We start from the raw sequence: 12,459 nt of genomic DNA on the forward strand, positions 1-12,459 counted from the left end.
AAGTAAATAGTAGTTTGCTTATCATTTTTTATAACCATTAAAAAAAAACACACAGTTTACTACTAGGTTTAAAGTACTCTTAACTTTGATACCATATTCTGGAACAATTTTTTAATCAACAGGTCTTCTCACTTTATTACTGCTCCTCTCATTCATAGAAAGCCCATCATTAGCAAGTCAGGAGTCTTCATTTCCTGCTGGCCAACCGTTCTTGGTGACCTTCCTTTAGCCAAAAAAGTCCAATTCCTTAGGATGCTCATGTATCTTATTTCTATTAACTTAAATATAAAGGAAAAGCTTTTTTTTTTTTTAATTTCATTGGGTGAAATAATGTGACAGATAAACCACGTAACCAACGATTTCTGCAATTCTAGTAAACAGTATCTTGAACGGTATCCAGATTCCAGCTGGAAGCATCTAGTTATGATAGGAATTGATTTAACTTTATCATAAAGTATTTGCCCTTGGTTCTGTTATTACTTAGAATAGATTAGCAATAAATACATTACAAACAGTGTAATCTATTTTTGTGTGCTTCTTTGAATCAAGCTGTGGTGGAGATGGGGGAGAGAAGCTTTAAGGCAGCTAATGCTTTCTATTATAAACTACAAACAAAACAGACAGTAGGTTTTTACTAATTACTGTAGGATATATACCTTTATAACCTTAGGAATGTAGAAATACTTAACCTGCTGTGATTGAGTAAAAAGGCTAAAAAACATTTTATGCCCTTCTTCTTTATCCAGGTCTGTCAGGGGCTCTAGAATCTATATTTTGGGATACTTTCATCATATATTCAGTGTTCTCATACATCTGTAGATATGTTTCTTAATCATTATAAAGTTTATGTAAATAATATTTTTAAAATCCATAGAAAAGAATAATAAAAAATTAACTGTAAAGAACCCAGTGATTATTTGGCTAATAATTAAATGTAGAGTCTAAAGTATTCCCCTATCACTTATAATTTTAGTTTATTTTATAATTTTGACCATACTTTCTACCACTTCCTCTCCCTCTCATCCTGTTCTTTAGAAAAGAGCAAAAACAGTTTTAATAGATGTATACTTTCAAGGGAGATGCCATATAAAAATTATATCATTCATAGCTAGAATAAACCTTTTATTAGAAATTAGAAATTGAGCCTATAAAGCAATAATCTAAAATTACAAAATTAGCAAGGACAATCTGAAATATGTACAATTACTTTGTTTTCTCCTAACATATGTAATAGCCCATAAAATGTTTTTGTTCTTATGAAAAAAATTAAGCTCTACCCAAAAAAAACCCCTCAATAACATATCAATTTAACTCTTTTCATAAATACTATTATAAGATCACCAAACACTGAACTATGTATATAGCTTTAAAACAACTTGTGATACGTTGTCAATCTGCAGGGGCAATTAAGTCTTCCTACAAATTCAACCAGAAACTAGCAAGCTAGGGGAGGGAGCATACCTTGCCTTTTATATATTTATATTTATATATATATATATATATATATATATATATATATAATGTATATATACATAGTGTGTGTGTGTATATGTGTGTATATGTATATATATATACACACACACATAAAATATAATCTGGCTACCACATTTTGCCTTTATTAATATATACATATATGTAGCCAGATCTTAAAATATTATTAGGTTGGTGCAAAAGTAATTGCAGTTTTTGCAATTATAGTATTTTTTAACCTTTTAAACCACAATTACTTTTGCACCAATTTAATAGAATCTACTATAATATCTACTAATGAAGTAAAATTCTTCTACCTCAATAATTTTAGTGCCATACAAGCTCCTGTGGTGTAGCGGCAATTACTTTCTAAAACATATAAACAAACAACAACAATGGAAACAACAATAGTATGCTAAGTTGTAGTTTTCTATTTTCGCTAAAATTTTACTTATTCTTTCAGTCAGGATTGCATTTAGCTATATGTTTAAAATTAACCTACCCAAAGAGGTTTTATGTTTCTCATGAAACAAGAAGTCTGTAAAGTAAGCAGTTCAGAGCAGGTGCCAGTTACTCAAGAGGGACAAAAAAAGCCAAAGAACTTTCTTTCATCTTTAAAAAAAAGTCTCTTGACCTAAACTTGCTGACCAGCTACCACCACTCAGTCAATACTATTTTGAGATTGATTAACATAAAAACTAAGGTTTTGAATGGGTCTTCCACTTGAATGCTAAAATCATCCCAAATGCACCTGATCAAGGCATTGTACACCAGAAGCTAAACATTAATGAGTGACAACTATAATTTTATATATATAATGTGATGGTTCAGTGTGAGGTCAGAGGGATAGTGGATGGGGGCAGGGGGGTTCACAGTGTGAGGGATATAAATGATGAACGTCTAAGTATTACCTTGTCTTGTACACCTGAAACTAATAAATTAAAAAAAAAAGGAAAAAAAAGACAACAAAAACAAAACAAAATAAAAATAAAATAAAAAAATAAATAAAATAAAATCATCCCAAATGGCTAAGGGTATAAAAAGAGACAGTGAATCAGAGAACACATTCTTTGATAAATGAAGAGGAATGAACAGAAGCATGAAAGAGTTCACCAACAAGTAATAAATGTAATACAACCAAACTCCAAAGCCTGGAAAACACAGAGACTTTCACCTAACAATAAAAGGATAATAAAGGCAGCGTAGGAACTACTTCTCAACGCTGAGGTATGTGGGATATGGGAGAATGACCTGCTCTTGAAAAGGAAGTTTGCTTATCAGAATGAGATTCTAGAAGGCAGAGTAAAAACTTTTGAGAAGATGCCTAACTGTATGAGGATGCTTTAGGGAAATGCAAATACACTAAAGAATGTATCTGCCATATACAGTACAGAATTAATACGACATACTACTTGAAGGAGAGAGCAGATGGCTAGCAAGAGCAACATGGGGTGCAAAAGCTTACCAGAAAAAGATAAACTAGGCCTGGACCAGGTCCCATTTCCAGAGGAATCTGAGTTTCAGGTGAAAGGGAAAGCTCCTGCCTAAAATTAGCCCTCATGAGTCAGTGTGTGACTTATGGTGATAAAGATTTGCTAGAAACATCATAAAATAATATCACAGAGTAAAAGCCAAAGAAGTCAGGACATCCCTAGGAAAGCAGGATAAAATAGTGACTCCATGAGAACACAAAACCTTCCTCTGATTAATTCAGGTATGGAATCACCACATAAGCTAATACATGTGAATGTGAATATGTCTGGGTGAGTATAGTAACGTCTGATTAAGCAGACTGACAATGATAGGTGTTTAAACGATTAAAAGTATAGAATTTATCATATGCCTTAAAAATCTTATTATGTTTAGGTGAGCATTAGCTAATAACCAAAGAGCAATCATAATGATTATGGGTGGAAGGCCACAGGTATGAAAGTTCAATAAGTATTTACTTATTGAATTGTTTTAAAATTTCAAGACACTGTGCATCCCTATATTTAATGTGCTCCTGAGGATGGTGGCTGATAGCCATCAACACAAAAACTATTGAAGAGGCCCGATGGCTCAGCTGGTTAGAGCACGAGCTCTGAACAACAGACTTGCCGGTTCGATTCCCACATGGGCCAGTGAGCTGTGCCCTCCAAAACTAGACTGAAGAAAACGAGCTGCTGCTGAGCTCCCAGAGGGGCGGCCAGATGGCTCAGTTGGTTAGAGCACGAACTCTCAACAACAAGGTTGCCAGTTCAAATCCAGCAACTGGACTTGAAGCTGAGCTGCATCCTCCACAACTAGATGGCAACGACTTGGAGTTGATGTGCCCTGGAGAAACACACTGTACCTTAATATTCCCCAATAAAATTTATAAAAACAAACAAACAAAAAACCTCTTATCCTATTTACTTTAGTCTAAGGTAGGGATAATGTAGGAATTTACATAAAATAGTTACATAAGAAACTTTTAATCTTTTCTACTTTATCTTGAAGACATGCAATACAGCTAATAGAAAAGAAACATAATAAAAATTAAGAAGATTTAAAAAATTTCAAAAACAACAAAAAACAGCATAAAAGCATTTTGAAAAAAATGATGATATGCAAAAATATAAAATAAGGATCAGAAAAGAATATATATCAGGAAATGAAGAGTAAAAAGGAAATAAGACTTTATTTTAAAGCTACAGAAAATTAGAGTTGTACAAATCACTAGCTAGCTATGTGTGTCACTATCTCGGGCTTCAGAGACTATCTATCCATCCATCCATCCATCTATATAAACATATATATGTATGTGTAGATGGATGGATGGATGGATGGATGGATGGATAGATAGATAGATAGACAGATAGATGATAGATAGATAGATAGATAGATATACAGTGACAGACTGGACAAGATGACACCAATGGATTCTACATCCTCTAAAATTTTTATGTCTCTATAAAATCAAGATAACACAAAACTTACAAATATAAGAATGATTCTTATAAACAGTACCTATCCAATGACTACAGGACACTAATATTTAGAACACCATAACTTAAACATTGAATTTGGTAACATTAAAACATGAATTATATGCCTAGTACAACTCTCTTCAAATATAATAAAAAATATATGTAGCTATATAATCATTGAACATTCTTCTTTGACATTTGTCATTGTTATTTGAAGGTCAGAATTTGTTTTCCCTGATACAGTGAATATGGAAGAATAACAGCCTAAAATACAGGGACATTAATTAAGGGATGTGGAAGATGCAAGCAATTAAGTTTAAACTGCAAAATAACATGTAAATATAATTCTTTACTAACACAACAGATTCAAGATAGGACTCCATTCCTATTAATGATAGAAATTATGTTATACATTAAAATATTAAGGAATTAGTGTTTTCCAGGTTTCTAAATTAAACCATAAGAATTGATTATAAAATTAATATTGAACTATGCACTTTTGTATCATAGTGAAAAGCTTCACCAGGTATTACAACTGATTATTTAATACCTACCAAGAAAGATATTATTTTCCTTTGCTGACAGAAATTGAAAATAAGGTAGTAAAGAAACTTGAATTTGGAAAACAGAAATCTTAATACCATCACAAATTTTAAACTGAGCAATGATTCTCCTCAGATATCCAACAATACTGCACCCTTTTTCCTTCCCATGATTTGAAATAGTAGAAAGCACACATTTTTCTCAAATCTGGGAGGTGAATAAAGTAAACAAATAAAATAAAATGAAGAACAAGCCAGTTTCATTTCTTAATGAGCTTGGCTTGGTATCTGAGTAGCAATATTCCTTCAAAAGAAGTTTGTCTACTATCATATTCAGGAGAAAAATGATTCTTCCCATTTGAAGCAGCAGCATAAAATGTATGATCAGCTGGACTCTTAGATCATTTCTGGGCCCTTCACTAAAGTAGGCCTGAGACAGACAGCCTTTCCCCTTTACCTGATCTCTTTTGATTTCTGATGTAGAAGGAGAGGAAACCTCAGTACACGTTTTACAGGACTGGGAGTTAGAACCAGGCTCCAGCCTACCCTCACAGTGAAAACATCTATTTTTCTTCTCCATCTCAGCCAAAAGCTGGCAATGGTGGGCCCACAGAAGTAAATCTGTCCACAGACTTCCTGTCCAAGCCAAAAGCCAGCTAGAGAAGACACAAAGCTGGATCTCCTATTTGATACTACCTCCCCCTATTGGCATGGAAGTACCCAAGTCAGTTCTGGATTAAAGGCATTGCTGTATTACAAATGTTATTGGTTTATTGAGTAATAAAGAAAAAAATCTCATGCATTAAGTGCAGATCCCTTAATAAGAAGTAAATCTATTTTCTAACTGATTTTTAAGTAAAATAACTTGTTTACTTCTGATACAACTTGTAGAAGTCTTCTGCTTCAGGAACTTAGACCTTGAGATCTCTGAAAACAACCAAACTTTCAAGTACTTCTTGAAACAAAACCTTGCAAACTTCTGTGCTACAAAGCTTTTCTTAATCCAGTGCTTCTACATTAATTTTACTGAGGTATAAATCTCAATACCTTAAATTCTTCTGAATCCAAGAGAAAGAATCTAAATTATGCACAAATGATCTTAAGGTCTCGATAGAAAAAAAAAATTTTAAATTCCCTTGCAGCAAAAATGTGTTGAGCTTAACAACATAGAATAAGAAGCAGCAGAGTATTTGGGATATTTAAAATTATAAATGTTTAATCTGAAAATAAGGCTACTATTTTAATAATCTGCTCTATAATAATTTATTAATTGCTATGTAAATTCTTGTTTTATTCATGCACTTTTTTAAAAAAAGGTACTATGCAACTACTAGATGCCAGATATTATATTCAGATACTCTGCAGAACATTCTTTAAAATAGACCAAAGTTCAAAGAACTTTATGGAAACAAAGAAAAACAGATACTGTCATAATTCTTACATATCTTCTACTTTAAACCCTTTGCCTCCCTTTCCAATTTGATGCACTTAAAAAAGAAATGAAGACTTACCTCTTTGTATAATTTCTTCTACTTCTCTATTTTAAATATATCCACATTTTGATATCGTTGTCCATAACAACCATTTATCTTTATATCGTGTCCATCAGGGAAAAGCCCCACTTCATATTCTGAGAATAATTTTATGAAATGTTACATCTAATAAATACTAATAGACATCACGGGGTGGGGAGCTTCTAATGAGCCAGGTAATGCTGTAAACATATTAGGTGGATTATCTCATTTAATCCCCCACAACAACCCTATAAAATAGGTTGTATTACAAACCCTACTTTACAGACAAGAAAACTGAGGCACAGAAAGGTTAACTAACTTGCCCAAGGTTACAAGGCCAACAAATAAGTGGCTAAACCACTACTCAAATCCAAGCAACTTTGCTCCTGAATCAATGCAATTAACTATTATATTATATTTCTTAGGTTAGGTCCCTGCTCCATCTCACCAAAAGTATTCTGTTGCCAAAAAGAAGTCGCAAAGGATGCATTAGTAATGTACTAACTTTGCCTTTTTGCTGTAGGTTGACACATTCAAGAAACAATGCATGTTGATTCTCAATATTCTTTGCTTGGTCTCAATTTTTACCGTAGATCATTTTAAACATATAATTTGGACTTTTAAACCTACATAACTTTACTTACATTTTCCTATTTTTATCTTTTACTTCCTGTTTGGTTTTATTCATTTATACTTTCAATATTCGTTGAGCATTTGCTAGGTGCCTGGCATTTAAAGTCAAAGGTTCATAAAATTGCAGAACTTTAAATCTGGAAATAATCTTAGAGATAAATCAAAATTAAGGCTTACATCAAGGAATACAAAATCTAGAGAAACTAGATTTCTTGTTTCTTGGTCTAGCCCAGAGAAAGGCTAATTCGGGTATTTTTCCTGTGAACATCTGTATCCATTGGTTTTGCTCCTCACAACTAAAAGAATTAGATGTCTAGACAGCTCACTAGGCAGTCTTCCAAAGTCACCTATAAGGGGAATAAACACAGTGGCTGTTGTATTAGTGTCCTAGGGCTGCTGTGACAGTACCACAAACCGGGTGACTTAAGACAAAAGAAATTTATTTTCTCACAGTTCTAGAGGCTGGAGGTCTGAAATCAAGGTGTTGGCAGGATCATGCTACATCCAAGCTCTCTCAGGGAGGATCCTTCCTTGCCTCTTGTAGTTTCTGGTAGCCCCAGGTAATCCTTTTGATTTATGGCAGCATAAATCAAATCTCTGCCTGTGTTTTCACATGGCTCTATTCCCTGTATGCCAGTCTCTCCTCTTATAAAGACACCAGTCATATTGGATTAGAGCCTCCTCTAATGACCTCATCTTAACTTAATTACATCCACAGACCCTATTTCCAAATAAGGCCATAGTCACAGGTACTGGGCATTAGGATTTCAACATACCTTTTGGTGGACACAATTCAACCCATAACAGATTTGATCTTTAGTTGCAGCACCTTGATCTTTACACGCTCCCATTTAAATAAATATTTATTAGCTCTTACCCTTTGAGTTCTGATTTTAAACCTTTTCTTGGGCCACACTAAAAGCGTATTTTTCATCCAATGGTGACTTAATATTTAGCAACCTTTGGTAAAGAACACTGGCAAAGTCTTTTCTAAAACCGAAGTAGATGAGTACAAAAAGCTCTAAGAATAATCAGTCAGCCATGATTTCTTCTTTAGGAAATATTCTGTTTCCTGTTGAAGGTGATTGTGTTTAAATATTTGATGACTCCATTTGTTATTATAAATTCTAAGAGATTCCCTAATATTAAAAAATACATATATTTACTGAGCCTCTTCTATGTGCCAAATACTATCAAGGCCAAGGAAATAGTAGTAAACAAAAGTGTCTGTCTTCTTGGAGCTAGTGGTGATTACAGGAAAGAAAATGAATACTAAACACATACATATACACATAGGTAAACAAATGCCATAATTAAATGAGTTAATACATATAAATACACATATTAAATTATTCAATGCACAGAAATGCATAGAAGAAACCTACACATAGTAAATGTTAGACAACAAAATAGTAGTAGCAGTAAGAGAAAGATACTAGAAGTGCTATTGAAGAAGTAAAAAAGGAGTAATAAGATAATGAAAGCCGGGGATTGAAAGATAATGAGAGCCATTATGCTAGAGTAGTCACAGAAACATCTCAAAGGAGTAACATTTGAGCTGAAATGATGAAAAGAAGGCAGCAGTCATATGAAGAACTAGGAAAAGAGCACTAATGAGAAAGGAAACACAAAGACCCTGGGTTAAGAAGAAGCTTGGCATGCTCAAAGGGCAGTCAGATCAAAAAAGCTAGCGTGTGGTACGTGAGAAGGTGTGGTAGGTTATGCTGGGGGGAGGTGGGCAGGGACAAGACCTTGTAGTTTAGGCTACGATAAGGAATTTTATCAAGTTACACATAGAGATGCTACTGGAGGGTCATTAACAAGAGATACACAAGATCACATTGAGATTGCTTTTCATGAAGATGGTGCCCAAAGTGAAGAAGGGGGCCCCTGTCCCTCCCAAAGCCGAAGTCAAAGCCAAAGCAAAGGCTTTGAAGGCAAAGCAAGCAGTGCTGAAAGGAGTCCACAGCCACAAAAAAAAAAGGGGGGGAGAAAGGATCCACATGTCACCCATTTTCTGAAGGCGCAAGACAGTGCAGCTCCGAAGGCAGCCCACATACCTTCAGAAGAGCACCCCCAGGAGAAACAAGCTTGACCACTGTGCCACCACCACTGAACCAGCCGTGAAGAAGACAGAAGACAACATACACTTGTCATACACTTGTGGTCATCGTGGATGTCAAAGCCAACAAGCACCAGATCAAACAAGCTGTGAAGAAGCTCTATGACCTTGACATAGCCAAGGTCAACACCCTGATCAGGCCTGATGGGGAGAAGAAGGCATTTGTTCGACTGGCTCCTGACTATGATGCTTTGGACATTGCCAACAAAATTGGGATCATCTGAATTGAATTCAGCTGGCTAATTCTAAACATGAAAAAAATTTCATTTAAAAAAAATCACATTGAGATCATTCCAGTTATTGTACAGAAAATAAAATGTAGGAAAAGTAGTCTGGCCGAAGTAGTCCAGGCCACAATTTATGGTGTGTTTTATTAGGATGATCACAGTGGAGATGCTGCCAAGAGGTCAGATTTGGAATATATTTTGGAGGTAGCACCAAGAGAATTTGCTGATGGAGTGGATATGAGATTTGAGAAAGCGTGAACACAAGGGAGATTTACAAGATTCTGGCTTGAGCAGCTTATTATAAGTGATATCATCTACTAAGAAGTGCAATAATGTGAGAGTGGCAGGTTTGATAATTTAAATTTGAGATTATTAGTCTAATTACTGAATGAAATGACCAAATTCTAAGCCAGTCTTTATAAATGAAGTTCACTTTAAGTGTCTTCATGCAACTGAACTGTCATATTTATGATACCAGATATAAGAATTTAAAATGGTACGAATAACTAAAGCATTATTTTTACATATTCAAGAACTAAGTTACAGGGTGATGACTTTTGGTAGGCATACTAAAAAATAGAAAACCTTCACATATAAATTTAAAACTGTGTGCATTTGTTTAATTTTATTTTGAAAACACAAGGTGAAAAATATCTCAAGTTCAGAAATTTGGTTTCTCTGACACTGAGCTCCACCTGCTGGCAATTTCTTATTTTTAGGATTTACATTATGAAAAAGAATTAAAATATGTTAAAGTGGAATACAGCCTCCATCATAAATGTAGTGAAAAACCACATTTAGGAGACACCATGTTGTTTCTCTTTCTTTATAGCTACTGTTTATTGAGTTTAACTATATTGCATAAACTGTGCTAAACATATTTACAAACATGATCTCATTAATTTTCAACACAATTCTATGACGTGTCTCTGACTTGCCACATTTTACCAATAAGGATGTTTATCTCAAAGAGGCTGTGTGACTTTGCCTGTGGTCATATACTTGATAGCATGGAGAGGAGCTGAACTAAGTTTTCTCTGACTACCAGTCTGTTGGCTTAGCAAACAGGCAAAAACTGCCAGGATAGAATTTAAACTATAGTGTCAGAAAAGTTTGAATCTACCGTTCTGATTCTGATCAAATTCCTTGATCTATTCAAGCATCAATGTTCTCACCGGAAATGTAGGAATAACTCCTTCCTTGCAGGATTGTTTGCCAGTAATAATATTTTATATGTCTAGCACACTGTCAGTTTCTTTTAGTAATTTTCCACAAATGACATATTAGAGCATATGAGGCTTTACACTGCCAAACATTAATGAATCAAATTAAGTGTCTCTTAAAAAATAATCTTTCGGGAAATTTTAAATTGTGAATTGTGATACTAAAAGATTTGTTTAGAAAAATCCTCCCTCCAAAATGGAACATTTGACATTTAATAGATTTTCAGCACCCTTTAACTACTTATCTTTAAAATCTATACAGTTATTATACATAAAACCAACAAAAAATTCTAACCAGTGAAATTAGGAATAACCAACCAGAAAATCGTGAGACATCAATAAGTATATCATGAAAATCACAAGCAAAAGTTAAAGGTTAGTATTGACATTTCCCTTTAATTATCAACAATATTTTTTAATCTTGATAAGAAACAAACTTTGAATAATTTTATGGGGTTTAGCTTTATACAAACATATGAAAGTCATTTTCATATATAAAATATTTCCAATAATTTTCAAAGAAAATATGTCTTCAAAAAATTTTTAAATCAGCTAATGAATTTACTAGTAAATTCTTCTAACGTCACAGATCCACCTTCACACATATATATATATGCCTGCAATTGAGAACTCTTCCCAGGGAATACATATAATTATCCATTCCATATTCAAACTGCAGCTGAGAAAAATGGTACTGAGAGAATTGTTAAAAGCACGTCAGTTCATCCATTATTCTAAGTCTATTGTATTCTTGGATGAAATCAATTCAGACAGCTGCATTCTTAGACTTCCACAGAACTGATTTGGGTCTTATGTCCTCCACTTCCACTGAGGGATTCTCAGTTCTGCAAGAGATGGCCTTATGAATCTCCTTCCTGCATTAGCTGTAGTGATATTGTCAAGGGCATTGCCACCACAAACGTCAGTGGTAAAGCCTCCAGTAAGAAATTCTATTAGAGCTAAATACAATGAAGAGCTTTGCTTCCCCTGCAATGTGGCATGCTGCCTCTTATTTAATAGTAAGCGTTATAGGACTTTATCTCCCTTCTCATGCTAGCCTTTGGGAAGCTTAGAGACAAAATAATAATGATGTAGTAACGGTATAAGCTATGATCTACATAGTTTTCCCCCCAGTCTTGATACCTTATTACAACCTCAATTTTCCCTGGTTCTGATTTTATTTTCTATTTAGATTTTGCAGAATTTAGTTATCATTAGCTACCTCAAATACTCTGGAGACTAAGGCAGGAAATGAATGAGTGAGTGAATACAAACATATAAACTAACACATATTAAATCTATACTAAAACCCTTGCAATGTGAGGTTTACAAATTCCCAGAACTAACAGTCTTGTCTACTAACAATTTAAAACAAAAAGCATAATTACCTATGGTTGGTGACATTATGCTCCCTGCCATCTCCAAACCCCTAGTATGGTCACTGTACTAGGCTGCCTTTCTTGGAAGTGATATAGCTGAAGACGGAAGTATCAGCTCTTCCACTTCCTGTCAATCAGCTGAAAGATTTAGGAAAACTAAAAGGACACAGGAGATGCCCTTGTGTTCTTTGGTTTTTAGCATTCTAATCCCAAATCACACTGTACAGTTGCTCAGCAAGAAGTCAAAGCTGTGTCTGAGTTTCTGATTTCAGGAGACGGGAGGAAGACAACATCCATAAAATATACCCAAGAAGTCTCTACGGAATGGCAGACAAAAATTAAATTTGGCTTCCAAATTTCCATGGAGAAACAAGACTAGTGTTTTTTGCAGTATGGCT

The 12,459-nt window shown here is 34.3% G+C and overlaps 1 protein-coding gene and 1 pseudogene across 6 annotated transcripts in view; one reads left to right on the top strand and one right to left on the bottom strand.

Moving 5' to 3' along the window:
• Positions 1–12,459, bottom strand: part of FER (FER tyrosine kinase) — a 375,071-nt gene that overhangs the window by 234,295 nt on the left and 128,317 nt on the right. The gene's annotated exons all lie outside the window — the stretch shown is intronic.
• Positions 8,973–9,456, top strand: LOC308499988 (large ribosomal subunit protein uL23-like; annotated as a pseudogene). The gene has a single exon. The product of its transcript is annotated as a large ribosomal subunit protein uL23-like (transcript).

The sequence above is a fragment of the Rhinolophus hipposideros genome (genome assembly GCF_964194185.1).
Source record: "Rhinolophus hipposideros genome assembly, chromosome: 7".
NCBI classification, from domain to species: Eukaryota; Metazoa; Chordata; class Mammalia; order Chiroptera; family Rhinolophidae; genus Rhinolophus; species Rhinolophus hipposideros.